This window comes from Euprymna scolopes, chromosome 2, assembly GCF_053919585.1.
Source record: "Euprymna scolopes isolate OS-2025 chromosome 2, ASM5391958v1, whole genome shotgun sequence".
Lineage (NCBI taxonomy): Eukaryota > Metazoa > Mollusca > Cephalopoda > Sepiida > Sepiolidae > Euprymna > Euprymna scolopes.
Genome location: NC_136483.1, coordinates 202,075,978 through 202,091,582, shown reverse-complemented (window position 1 = coordinate 202,091,582; position 15,605 = coordinate 202,075,978).

Genomic DNA, 15,605 nt, shown 5'->3' with positions numbered 1-15,605 from the left:
TTTTCATGCTCAAGGCTTGACGGCTCATGTGCATGTGTTGTTTTTACGTTTTATAGCCCTTTTATCCATCCGTATTTCAAAACAGGAAGCCACACAAGAAACACTGGCTTGCTTACACCGGTTAATGCTTACATAATGGAGGCCTTTTTCAAATGGTTGCCTAAAAAAAACTCTTATTTAAAAAATACATGAGATATAAAATATAAATATGGACAAATTCTCATAAATGAAGAATGGAAGCATCCATTGATTAGTATTTTATATAAGTAAGTGATTTAAAAAAAAATTATATATATTTATTATATTTAGATTAAGTTAAAATTTGTTGCATTTCGTGAAATCTTTTTTAAAGAAAACCGATTTAAAAAAAAATATTGTATGTTTTTCGATAAAATCTTTCATTATTTTAAAGTTTGGTCTTTGCTCCTTTTATTGAGAAAAAAAAGTTTAAATTACATTATTCATATTGTTATAAGCTTCGAAAGATAGCGAGTCGAATTAATCACTCCTTTTTTAATGGCGACTTCTGACACTCCTAGTGTACCCGTTACGTAAATTGATCAAGTATTGCTAACTAAGAAAAACAAATTATGAGTATGCAAAAAGGAACTGTCTCGCACGTTCAACATGAAAAAAATAAGAGTAGTTAATCCCAAAATAATTCTAACTTACGAGATCAGCTTTGTAATGCTACCGATTTCACATCAATCGCTTTAAATCAGTTAAAAATAATGTCTTAATTATAAATACCTTAAAAAAAAACAAAAAAAAACTACTTGATCAATTTATGTGATTTTTGCAATATTACATTTTATTTCTGTGACGGGAACGCACATCAAAGATTTTTCTATATTTTTATTATTTTATTTAGGTTTAACTGGATTTGCACCAAAAATACTTTAATTCGCTCTTAATGACGAAAAGACGAATTTACTATTATCAAATTTGTTATAACAATTTCAAAATCCCGTGTTATTTTTTTAAAAAATTCTTTCTATTTTAAATTTATATTTCAGATACAAATGGCGCCAATGTAATCATGTCGATGTCGGCAACCAGGAAATTTATCTTAAATGTAAAGATTTTTAGGTTTAAAAAATTCGTGGATGTCTTTTCGATTCTGAATATGACAGATAAGAAAACGCCACAGTTGAAGAGAAGATAACTCTTTATCTCTAGTATAGTTCAACATAAGTTATCTCCCTTGACATTGACGTAGCAAAAAGATATTTTATATTTTTAGTTGCAAAGCATTAAATCTTGAATTCCAAAAGATTTTAGGATTTTTACTAGACGAGATTAGATAATATGTTATCTAACATGGACATCTTTTTTATATGACGGGTAAAAAGTGCTTCTAAATGGAAGATACACTTATCAACAGAAGAAAAAAACCTTTAAAAAAAGAAAAAAGAAAAAATGAAACGCTTTCATAAAACGAATTAATAATAATAGTATCCGGTTCAATCTATACAATACTAGCAAGGTGACCCGATGTTTCCCGGGATTGAATGTTTTATACTCCTATATTTTTATTGTCATCAAAATCTATGAAATAGCCTATTTTTCAATCAAATCGGTTGATTGTCTGCTCAAATTGGAGACCCTTCGCGTGCCTCTCACAGTGACTAAATTCACAATATATTGTAGTCTACATTGCACTGTAGAGAACCTACAGTTGACTTTATAAATTATTGTATATATAATGGCATACATTAAAATTTCTAATGCTAAAGTGAAGTATCATGCTTCAATTGTGCTCTAAACAGAAACATTCATTTCAAATGCACCCTTATAATATCAAAGAACATACTGTTGATTTCATGTGCCTGGACTTACTGCTTGTGCAGTGATAATGGCTTGAATTTAAGTTTAAAAGGAAAAAGTCATGTCTCATTGTGAAATGGTGCTTTAAACAGAAACATTCATTTTGAACGCGTCCCTGTCATATCAAAGATTTTGATCTTTGATCAGTTGATTTTATATCTAGGGCCTTTCAGCTTGTGTGGTGATAAAACTTCTTAAACGCACTTGTGATGTTAAGCTGTGTAAGGTGTTCCTTCTTTCATAGGATTATTTTGATTATCGATACTTATTGAATACAGTCCAACACAAAACCTATCTAAGATCATTGCCAGCCACATAAAGTACCTTTTGTATGAAATTTCATAAAAATCGACCCAGCCGTTTTCGAGTCCATAGGGAACGAACACACGGACAAAATTCATTTTATATAATAGTAAAGGTTTTGCTTGTGCCTTCCTTATTTAGTTCCTACGTTCCACTTTGAAAAAGGACAAATACAATTTTTGAATGTCCAACTGCCGCAAAAAGGCCACATTTGTAAAATTTGGCAACCCTGGACAAGTATATGAGAGTGACCTCCTTTTGATGTAGTATCGTTTTCGTTAATCATCATAATATATGATCATTGTTGTAATGTTGAAACGAACTCGTAATTTGGATGTGCAGCAGTTCTTCAAAGAAAGAAGTCAGCAAAACATTATGCAAAAAAAGGAAACATTCAAAAAAAGCAAGGGGAAAAAAAAACATTGTCTGCCAAAAGGTGCTGGACTAAAGGAATAAATTAAAGATTGTCTCTTACAATATGATTTTATTATTTGTATTGAACTATGTAGCACAATATTACTTTCTGTGTATTCATTAGTACTTATTAATTTACTATTGTACACCCATGCTAGGGGTTACAAATGAAAAAACCACAAGTAGTGTAAAGTGTATAAAATATATGTAAAGTGGTATGAGAGGAACGTGTTCGTAGCATGCGGTTAAACATGGTATGAATGTCTCCATTTAGTCTCTGAAACCAGTGGTATTCATAGGACTGGTTGATTCCACGTAGTACTCAAATAGGGGTGATTTGTACCCCACAACATTTACTATATTTGGGTCGTTTGTTTAACCAACATATAGACTTTCTTTGGGTCATTTAATGCTGTACATAAAATTTTAATTTTTAGTTTCTTTCGGAGTTGATTTTCGCTGGATATATTTTAGTGATGTTTTGGTATAGTTAGTTAGGGATCATAGGTTTCAGCATATAAGCTATCAGGGAGGGTTTGAATGCCCCCCAAGGCAATCATATGATGAATGGGGGTCCAGAGTTTTAAGATAGCTTTTTCTGGTTAAACTATATATAAAGCTTCCCTAGTCTAGTTTGACTTTTAGGTTGAGAGTAGGGTCATCGTGCATTTTCCTATAATTACAGAAATGGACAAATTTAGTTTTGGTTGTTGAAAATTTTTCTATTGTCCATTCTGTTATTTTGTTTATATGCACATCTGTAGTCGCCGTTCTGAGGTATGAATATTTTTGGCTCTATGGCAGATTACAAGGTCATCCACATATAACGAGCCGTTTATCTGATTGTTTAGACGATTTACAATATTATTGATTTTTATATTATAGAGTGTAACTGATAAAATACATCCTTGTGGGACTCCTTCTTCCTGTATTTTTGTGTCTGGTAGGGTTGGTCCGATTCTTACTTTAAAACTTCTTTCAAACAGAAAATCATTTTTTGTTGTTGTTCGTTTGTTTACTCATTTTTTCCCCAAACAAGGCACGTTACGTTTTGGACGTAAAGGGCTACTAATTGGGGCCGTACCTATAAAAGATTAAACTGTTGATTTACGTTGCATTTGAACTCCTGCATATCAGTACAGTCATGATAGGTTAGTCTGCCCTTTAAACCAAGATTGTATAGGTCTTTTATTATGCCATGTTGTATCATAAGCTTTTTCTAAATCAAAAAGATAGCTATTGCATGTTCTTTTTTAATGAAAGCTTCTTTGATAAAGGTTTCCAATCGGATTATGTTGTCCATTGTTTCTCTTGCTTCTAAAACCACTTTGCATGTTGGCAATTGAACCGTTGGTTTTCAGATACCAGTTCAATCATTTATTTATCATTCTTTCAAATGTTTTGCAAAAACAACTTGTCAATGCAATTGATTTAAAATTTTATGGATCTGAACTGTCTGTCTCTGGCTTAGGGATGGAGATCATGGTAGCATGTTTCTATCTATTGGATAGTTTTCCCTTGAACCATATTTTGTTGAGTGTGTTTAAAAGATGTGTTATTGATTTGGAAGAAAGTTGTTTCAGAAACTAATGTATTTCATCCAAACTGGTAGCAGTATTATGTGCTTCGTTCATTTTTAGTAAAAGTATAGTTGTATTCTTGTTTGAGATGAAATTTAATTTATCTTTTTTCTGTATCTTGTTTTGTCTTTTGGAAGAACTGACTTTAATTTTTACTGGAGAATTTGATTTGAAAAGTTTTAGCGAACATATTCCCTATATTTTTTGCCTGTTATTTTAATGTTGTTTTGTTGAAGATGATTTAAAGAAATTTTCCTTACCATGTTCCGCACTTGTTTGGGATTTGTATTTGAGTTTATTTTACTTATAAAATCTTTCCATGTCCTTTTTGCTTCTGATAAATTTACAAGTTATTGCTCTTTTTTTTTTTTTTTTTTTTTTTTTTTTGCTTAAAAAGGTTTAGATTGTACTTCGTTGGTTGAGAGTTGAATTTTTCTAAAGCAGCTTTACGTAGGCAAACTGCTTTTTGGTATTCATCGTTAAACCAGGGTCTTTGTTGTTGTTTTTTTTTTTTTTTTTTTACACAGTGATCACCACTTATCAAGGCCCGGAAGCCACTCAGGGATAAGGGTTATTGCAAGTACATTATGTGTGGAGATTTGATGAAGTGTTTACTTAAGGGGGCGGTTCATTAGGAATTTGTTAACATTGGACTTGAAGACATCCAAGTTGTAGTCCGGTGGGAAGCAGGCAGACGGAACAGAGTTCCACAGGCGTGCAGTTCTAAGAAAGAAGCTTTGTTCATCTGCTACTTTTAGGTATACATTCATGTGCAATGGCTAGTAAAGTTTTAGAAAAATATTTTATGGATTTATTTAGGTTTTCCTCCTCTGAGAGTTTTTGCGGGCATTTTTTTTTATATTCCTCCCAATTTGCTTTTTTTATTTTCTATTGGGAGAGATGTTTTTTGTTTTCTTCAGATTTATTAAAAAAACTGAGAAATGGTCGCTACCCTATGAATCTTCTAGAACCTTCCAGTTGTAGTCCATGAAGATAGTGGGGTCATACAATGACAAATCTAGTACAAGTAGGTGCCTGAAGCAGAATGAAGGTATTTGTTGGATTTATTGTTTAATACGCACAAGTCATTGTCGTTAATAATTTTTTCAAGATATTTTCCCTTCTTTGCTAAGAATGCAAATCCCCATATATCGTTGTGACTATTAAAATCACCTAACAGTAAGAAGGATTTGGGTAACTGATTTATTATTTTGTTCAGCTGTTTCATTTATTGGATCCTGGGATGGGATGTAGATAGTGCAGATATTTATAGTTCTGTGTAGTGTGGCTGCTGTAGCAATAGCTTACATATTAGTGTTTAGATCTATTTTGCTTTGTGGGATATTATTTCTAATAAGTATAGATACTCCTCCAGAGGCTCTCTGTTGGGTATTGTGGATGTGGTTGTATTGTTTGTAGTTTTTTATATTTATTTTATCTTCAGCTTTTAAAAAGGTTTCTTGGAGACATGATGGCTGGTTGATGGTTTGTTATAAGAAGTAATAAGTCATTTATGTTGGGTTTTCAGCCCTGGCAATTCCATTGGATGATTTTTTGGGTTATGATTAGATTTTATGTATTTGTTTTTAATTTTTGTTAGTCGTTGGTGTCTGATCTTTGATCATCCGTGTTCATTTCATCAAATCTGTTTTGGATGGAGTCTCTTGATCTGGAAGTTGAGTGTAGTCTGTTTATTTTGGTTTTAACTTCTTTGTTGATTGATGGTTTATTTCCTTTTCCTTCATGGGAGCTTTTTGGTGTCTGTTTTTTTTTTTTTTCTCCGGTAAAAGAATTGTTTCTACAGATGTTGTAGCACTTGAGAGTTTTATGGGTTTTTTGAATTGAGTTTTGGTTTGGGAGTTTTGTTCAGTTTTGTAATCTTTATTTTCGATGTTGATTTGTTTTATAGTTTTTTTTTTTGTTTTTTTTTTTTAACTTTTCCATTGGTTCTCTTATTTCATTAAGTAATTTCATAATATCTTCAGGTTCTATGGATTCGCATTTGATGTTTGATTATTTAGTTTGGTGGTATGATGTTTTTTTTTGTTTTTTGCTTTCCTTTTTTGGTTATTTCAGAATATCTTGTTACAAGCTTCTTGAAAGGTTATATTTTTGGTTTATTTTATTTTAATTTCTTTTTCTTTCTTCCATTTGTCGCATTCTTTTGAGTTTGCACTATGGCCTTTTTGGCAGTTAATACATTTCAGCTCTTTTTGGCAATCTGTATGCATCTTGTTTTCTCCACACTTCATGCATACTGGAGAGCGTGTGCACCAGTCTCAATAGTGTCCATAACTTTTGCAGTTGTAGCGTTTGAGGAGGTTTGGTGTGTATGGTTCGGTGTTTATTTTTTCATACCCTATTTTGATGTTGCTTGCGATTTGATGGATGTAGGAGTTTGTATCCATAGTTTCTCCATATTTTTTTATGTGAATTCTTTTTGCATCAATAACATTTTGGTTTTGCAAGTTAATTTTGATTTCTTCCAAGGAGTACAGGGATAATTCTGAATTCCTGATCACTCCTTTATTGGTATTCAGCATTTTGTGGGGGTAGATTTTTACTTTTTGGTTGTTAAAAAGTCTCCATTTGAAGATTTCTATTATATGTTTCTGGTTTTCTACTTCCACTAATAGTGTGCCATTATTTAGTTTTTTGACCATTTTAGGTTTGATGTTTGAAAATATTTTCTCTATTTTGAAGGGTGACACTTTTGCTATCAGTTCTCCTTCAGTTGCTTCAATAATTATAAAATAAGATTTTGATTTTGATTTCGGTTTTGGGATCCTGTTTCTGAATCTGAACTTGATTTATCTGAAACTTCACAATGGTTTCCATTTTGAGGCTTTTTATTTGACATTTGCATATTTTAGATTTTTCATTTCTCCTGTGCTCCACCCGCCTTGGAGCCCTATGTGAGAAGTGTTGGGGGGGGTGCATTCGCCCCAATGCAACAAGGATATAAGAGAAGTATACTCTTCCTGCTGATGGACTCAAGCACCCATGTTTCCTTCGTCTTTTCTAATGGCCTCATTTCCAGAAAAGATATTAGTTTTCCAGCCGTGTTTAATCCATTCTTCAGTAAGTTGATTGACCCTTCACTCACTGCTTACCAAATCAGTTTATTGTTTAATTTGGGGAGTGTGAACATATTTTCTTGTTGTGTTTGTCTGATTTAGTGCTAGTCATGAACAACTGATTGACTGGATCGGGCCAATCCAAACGTCCATCTTAGTTCAAGTAAAAGCCAAAGTGGGATATTGCATCTCATGTCCTAATAGGACCTTGAACATGATCTGCTCAACCACCAGGATCCCGTCCTTAGGCATTACAAGTTGCCACCCACAGTCAAAAGGTGGCCCCATTGAGGAACTTTTACTCTCTGCAGGTATGGGTGGGTGGGTGGGCAGTTGGTGTATGCTAATGCCTCACCGACAGTGTGGGCATTTGAGTCAATTTTATATTTAAAATACAATGGATACTATTTTCATAGAAATGTTAAACTCGTATTTGCTGTGTGTTATTGGTTTTTCTGTAAAAAAAAAAAATAAAAAAACTAGTTTTTTGTGCTATTCAGAAAATAGCTTTATCAAATTATATTTATTGATTAAATATATTTTTCGTTCCATAGAATTTCAACAGGTTCTGCGAGTTCGATAATATTATCATACTAAAGCTGAATTAACTTTAATTCCCGAAAACTTTTTCCTTTATATTTATTTTAATAAAATATATGTTAAGATATTCTTCATTCTGGAAATTGAGTTATATTTGAAAACAATTTCAATTTAATTGGTCTAATTAACCGTGATTTGCAATTAACTCATCAAGTGACTTGTTTCTTGCAAAACTCCTATTTATCACTCTCACCCTCTCACTATACCTTGAGTTATCTTCTCTCTTTACCTGATACCGTATCTATCACTCTCGCTTCTTTGGCCCACTTTCTTTCTTTTCAAAGGTAATAAAGAAAGGAAATAATAAAAAGATGGAACAGTTAATTATAAACAAAAGAAAATATCACCACAGGAAGTAACACTATTTAATCCATAGCTGAGAGAGATACGATTAGAGTTAGGGTCATAATAAGCAGAAAAAAAAGCTAATTTTGGATTTTGTCATTTTTTACATTTTAATTAGCTTTGCTAAACTTACATTTTCAGGATTCAAACCGAGTTCAATGTATGACCCAACAAGTCACGTGTTTTCATAGTATATGTATAAATATGAATTACTTTGAGTGTAAAACTAAGGGAGAAAACTCAGTATATATTCAATTGCAAACAGTAAAAGCAGCAAACTGAAAACAGTAACATTAAAACGAAACACTCGTTTTTGTTTTGAAGTGAACACTTTTTTTAGTTGAAAGTATAGTTACAAATCTTCTGTGTTTAAGTTCAATTCAATAATGCAAATATGAGGGATGTGTTTTTTTTTTTGTTTTTGTGCTTGATTTTTTTTTATCATTTATTAATGATATTTTACTTTTACAATAAAAAATACACAAATTATGCAATAAATTAAAAACGTTGCAAAAAGTATGTAATTATTTCTTACAGAAAGAATACATTAGTTGTTTTTTTTTTTGTTTTGTTTTTTTTCATGTGTAATGTGAGTTTTAAAGGCAAGTTTAGATTTGACGACATTGAAAGAACGAATGCAGGTTAGATGTAAAACAGTTGAGAAAGTGATAGGGATGGATACGAGAGAAAGAAGGATAAATAAAGACTTGGCCAGAGATAGAGTTAATTTGGAAGTCAATTTCTAAAAGCTTTCCAACATTTGTCAGCATGTAAAATGGACATGAAACTGACGATGATGATATATTACTATATTTAAGCAAACTGAATTTCTTCACCGGTTTTTATATGAATGTATTTGCACATGCAAAACATTTTGTGTCAACTCTGGTTGGATGGGAGTCATATAGTACTCAAAGAAAATGGAATTGTCTGCTTTTTCTTTAAAAATAACAAAAATTAAGTTGAACAACACTTGCTCAAACTAATGACTGGTAAATTATGTTGTTCATTCTGAATTTTTGTTTGGGAAATCTTTTTTTCTACCCTAAAAAATTTTTCCACAGATATTCAGATTACAGCAGAATAAACTGAAAGAATATTGGAAATGCTTACCGCAACTGGCACATATGAAACAGTTTATGTGGAAAACTTGGTCCATGGCAGTGCAGCCATTGCTTTGCCCAACAACTTTACGCCCACATTTTGCACACATTCCTGAAAAGAATAATTGTGTAAATTATTAATTTAGAAAAAGTTTTATAATTAGCATCATAAAAATTGCAGATTTTAAATGAAAAATAATATTAAATAGAAAATAATTTTAAATGAAAAAATAATTAAAAAAATAATTTTAAATAAAATTAAAAATAATTCTGCATCCAAAATATTATATGAGAAATAATTTTAAATGAAAAAATAATTTAAAAAATAATTTTAAATAAAATTAAAAATAATTCTGCATCCAAAATATTATATGAGAAATAATTTTAAATGAAAAATAATTTTAAATGATTGATCATATATTAAGTTTGTATTTTGGACATGCATTTCAGATTGACATTATTTTCATGAAGTTGTACATAGTAGAATGAACGAAGTATTTATGAATTAGAGCTGCCATTCTAAATATTGGATGGTTGCATGACAGCAATACTTTTCAGGTGATTTGATGTCGGACTCAATCAGTTTGGTAAAAGTGTCAGGACAGGGCTCGATCACATGATCACGGTTCACATATATTTGAAAAATGCCAAACTAATTGAAGTTAATTGCAAACACTTTACAGAAATTTACTTGTAAATTCATTCCCCAGTTGCTGCTTCTCAACATGGACTTCTATTATTGTACCTAACAGAATAAATCTCTTGTATATTAGCAAGGAGACCCGACGGTGCTGGAAATTGAATGAGGATCAACGAATGTTGAACATTTTCAATACTTTTATTATCAGTGGAATCACATTTTTCAATCAAATCGATTGGTTGCCTGCTCTAGTCAGGGACTCACCATGGTGCACTAGGAAGAAGCTTCACATGCCCCTTCGCACTGACTTAGTCAACAATACGTTCTAGTCTATATTGCACTGTAGAGAACCCACTGTTGATTTTATAAAATTATTTTTATGTAATGGCTTGAATTAAAGTTTAAAATGTAAGTCAAGTAATCTGGCTCAGTTGTGCTCTAAACAGAAACATTCATTTTGAACGTGCCCTATTTTATCAAAGAACTTATTGTCGATTTTATATGCTGGGCCCTTCTGCTTGTGCAGTGATAAAACTTCTCAAATGCACTTGTGATGTTAGGCTGTATAAGGGTGTTAACTTTTGTTACAATTATACTGGTTCTTCTTTAGTTGAATTTTTTCGATTATGGATTTTCAATTATCGATTTTTGATACCAATACCAAATCTACCCAAGAACACTCTCAGATATAAAGTACATTTGCACGAAATTTTAAAAAAATCAACCAAACTGTTTCGGAGTCAATAGGAAAAACTCTCTCTCACACACACACTCAAAGTGCATTTTATATATAAGTAGATATTTTATATCTGTGTATGCTTCAAAGTCAAATATCTACAAATATTGATTCATGGAATAAAATTTTGGACATTTTTATTCAAATAAGTTTTATAACATTTTATTAAATTTTTATCAAATTGTACATTTTGAGCAGTAAAATAAAAATTGATAAAAAGTGGAAAACACTTCTTCTAACAAGCAAAAACGTTTGATTTGCGATATTATTTATTTTTTACTTGTTTCAACTTTAAAAGAAAAATCCATTTCATTCAAATACCTGAGTCAACTTAATAAAAAAAAAAAATCGTTTATCATTTTAACAGTGACACACCTCCAATGTTTCGCTTGGCACAAAACAGAAGATTACATTCGTCAGAAGATGTTTAACAAGTTTATATCACTTTTTAATAATGTCTAGCGAATCATATTTATATAAACATAAACAGTCATATAAATAGAAACCTTGTGTCGAACTTGCCAACATGGAAAGGTAAGCAAGTAGGAAATCTATCAGCAAATGTTTACAACCGCCATTAAACCAGATTTCTCACGCACACACACATATATATATATATAGAGAGAGAGAGAGAGAGAGAGAGAGAAAGAGAGAGAGAGAGAGAGAAAGAGAGAGTGAGAGGGGAGAGTATCAATAAAATAAGAAAACGACAATATAAAAATATATACAGATTTATTTGTTTATTCAATAAGGATGATAGATAAATTAGGAGTCCTCCAACACTCCTAATTTATAAGTAAAACTCTACCTGATTGCGGGGACTGAAATTTATAAGAAAAGATTTTAAAAAATGAAGTTACATAAGAACTTTATTATTAGGTTGGTGCAAAAATAATGTCGTTTTTTGGCGTTCAACTTCAAAAGATCATAATTCCTTTCATAATAAACTTTACTGATCAAAATAAGAACCATTAGAATCGGCACGTTTTTGCCGACAAGAAACAAGTTTATTTATCTCATTAGCACTGAAATACAAAGTTCTGGAAATGATGAAGTCATTGAAGGCTGCTTCAGCATCATCTTGGCTTTTAAAGCATTTTTCACGCAGGAAGATGTCAAGATGCTTGAAAAAATGATAATCAGTGGACGAGAGGTCCAGTGAATATAGTGGATGAGGCAGAATCTCGTAGCCTAATTTGTTCAGCTTCTGTAAGGTCAGCTGAATAACATGTGGATGAGCGTTGTCATGGATGAGAATTGGTCGCTTCATATTGACCAATCTTGCGCACATACGAGTTTCTGATGCATTTTGTCAATTTATTGGCAGTACTTCTTCGCTGTAATCGTTTCGCCCAAATTCAAGAAGCTATGATGGATGAGATTGGCCGCAGACCACCAAACAGTCACCATAACCTTTTTTTGGTGCGATTTCGGCTTCAGTAAGTGTTGTGAAGCTTCTCCAGCATCCAACCACCGAATGTCTCCAGTTGTTGTAGAGGATCCACTTCTCATCACATATCAAAATCCACTCAAGAAATGCGTTGTTTTTGTTGCGCAGAAGGAGCGTAGAAGACACCTCAAAATGACTATTTTTACTATCGTCCAATTCATGCGGCACCCATTTCTCCAACTTTTTTGACTTCCCTATTTGCTTCAATTGGTAAACAACTGTTGAGTGGTCGACCTCGAGTTCAACAGCAACTTTTCATGTGGTTTTGCGAGGATCAACTTTTAAACAATTAAAGCTTTCAAAGGTCTGTTATCAACCACAGTTAGCCAGCCACAACCGTCTTCATCTTCGAGGCTCTCGTCACCATTGCGAAATTTCTTGAACCCCCCATTGTGCCACACGTTCATTATTGGTTCCTGGGCAAATCGCATCATTGATATCATGAGCTGTCTTGGCATCTTTTTGGTCTAGTTTGAACTGGAATAAAAAAAAATCATGCGGATTTAAATTTTGTCCATTCCGTCAGAAAGCCTGCAAAAAAGTGATTGAAGAGATTGAGAACGGTAACGAATAACACGATATAATAGGGCGAAAAACGCACTTCAAAATTTATATACATATATCAATGAATTAATTCAGAAATCATATATAAAAGTAACATGTGTAAGAAAACGATATTGTTTTTGCACCAACCTAATAGGTTAAGGACAATTGAAAGAAGTGCAAGGGAAATATGGAGGAGGAAACCTCTTTAGGCCATGACATTTCAAAGCTAAATGCTTCTCACCAGAACAGGAGAAAAAAAATCAGCATTATACAAAATTATGGGCAAAATAAACAACACCGATTTAAAATTTTAAGTATTTTAATGGTAGGTACTCAGATGAGCTACAAGACCTTGTATCACCTCAACGTAAAGACCAACAAGCAACAGAACTCACCAGGTGCCAGAAAACCTATTCTAATAGTTTCTTCCCTAGAACTGCTAGACTTTGGAATTCCCTTCTAGGTTCCTATGTTACATAATAAGGGCTGTCCCCTTTTCATGTAAGTATAAAAATAGAGAGATTATTTAAAATGAAAATAAAATGAGAGAAAGCAGAAATCGAACCCTGGACATAAGTTTTAAAGAAAAATAGGTTTAAATGGAATGTCCAGTAAATTGTTAATTCGGATGAAATAAATAATAAATAAACTATTCAATTGTTAAAAGAATGTGGATAATAAAATATGGGTTAAATAAATTAGATATGTAGGTTGAATTCCTTTGTGAAAATAAAGAAAAAATAGGTTATTGAAAAATCAGAATGTTCGGAAACGTGCAGGTCGCGCATGTTGATGGCATGTGAATTTTAGTCATGTTGGCCGGACATGCATGGATTTCTCAATATAGGAAGTGAGAGTTAGTTAGTTAGAGACAGTCAGTGAGAAACTTAGAGAGAGTCTGGAGTTTGTAATTCGAACGTCTAGGAAGCGAGACGGTCACTTTGAAACTAAAATGTGAAGCTTTGAATTCTTGATGATGAAAACCACGGCCGGTCGTGTGAAGAAATAAACCCATCATGTGTTTTGATAAAACGTCGTCTTGTGTTTGTGATTCTATCAAAAAGGTAAATTGAATTGTTATTATATGTCTATATATCTGTGTTATAAAATGTCATTACATACACGTCTCGACATCGCATATCGACAATGTGAACTCTACATCTCATATCTACACTAAGACTGTCTGAACACTATCTCCTCACTCTAAGAGCTTCACATATCAACACTTCTAAGTAATGAACTTTAATATATATGAAACATCATAACATGAACAATCTCTCTCACCACATCCCTCTCTAGAACTCTTTCTAGGCATTACTTATAATAAGACTGTCTCTTCATCCCTCCTAAGACTCTTACACTTCTTAACATGTAAACAAAAGAACATTCATCATCATAAGTATAATTAGAGACTCGTTAAAATATAACACCTACTTCTTCACTGAAATGTAGAAGTTCAAGTGTAATGTAAAAAGACATCTTGCTGCTCAACTCCCTACATAATACCTCCGCAAATTATGTCCCAGATAGCCTCCTACAAAGTGGCACTGTGCCTTGTTTGGGGTGAAAATGCAATAAAAATTTGTTTTTTTAAATACATTTGTAGATTAGAAATAATATGTTGGGGGGGGGATACAATGAAAGGGAAAGGAAGTGAGAGCATTAGAAAAATTTCAAAGGCAAAAATGAGGTACTGAGTAGGACGGTAGTTGGGTAGAAAAACTTTTTTAAGAAAAAAGGATTACTAGTGAAAAATAGGAAATAAAAGAATAGGAAATCTAATATATAAAAGGCTATCTGTCTGTCTGTCTCCATATTTTCAACTATCTCCTCGGAAACTAAAAGTCACAGAGCGGTGCTAGGGACCTCAAATGATTGGATTTTTTACAGACCATTATTTTATCGATCTTTAGCTGGTTAAAATCGTTTTTAAAGGGTCAACAATGGGTCAAAATTGAAAATTTGAATGTTACAGTTTTGGTTTCGATTCTAACTGATGGCATCCAAATACTATTTTTTTTTTACTTTTGAAATCACGACTCTGTAATAATATATACGAAATCTGAACAAATTAAAATAGCAGCGTATTTTATGCTCTTCATCCACCCCCGCTAGTAGAAAATGAAATAATATAACATAAGAGGATAAAAAAAAAGCATTAAAAATCAAAATTAAAAAATAAAATTGAAAATAAAAATGATCTCCTAAAGAATAGGCATACAAACTGATTATTGGAGGCTTAATAAAAAAATAAATTTAAAAAAAAAATAAATAAATAAATAAAAAAATAAATTTAAAAAAAAAAATAATATAAATAAATAAAAAATAAATTAAAAAAAATAATATAAATAAATAAAAAAAAAAATAATTAAAAAAAAAATAAATAAAAAAAAAAAATAAAAAAAAAGGAGTACTCCAAATAAGTGAATAGCAGTTTATATTTCAGTCCCGTGAAAGTTGAAATATCTTAGCCACACAAACTCTTCCACATTTGATCCCAATAACCTAACGATTCTCTACAGGAGATGAAATGTGGAAGATTCATGTAGCTTAATTGCCATATATTTCCGTAGCTTACTATATAGCTCTACTCGTGTATTGAGCATTAGTGATGTAAATACTGAAAATTGATATATAAAATATATATCCTTATAACATTTTACGTGAATACATGGAATTGTGTGCATGCGTGTGTAGGGTAGATTTTACAGATCCCGCTTGCTGCATTCTTAGCGAGGAGGGAGGGTTTTATTTACAAATTGGATAAACTTAAATTTGCAAAGAAAATAATTATTCAGATAAAATACAGAGCGTTTAAGGAATTTTAGATTAGACAAATGTGATTTTATCTTTAAGTATTTTCTGATTTTCTTCAGCAGAAAATTCAATTATTTAAAAAGATCCGAATATTATGTTACTATACGTTAGTATTTGTACGACAAAATATTCATATCATCTTCAAGTGTTTTTAAAAATTATTTTAT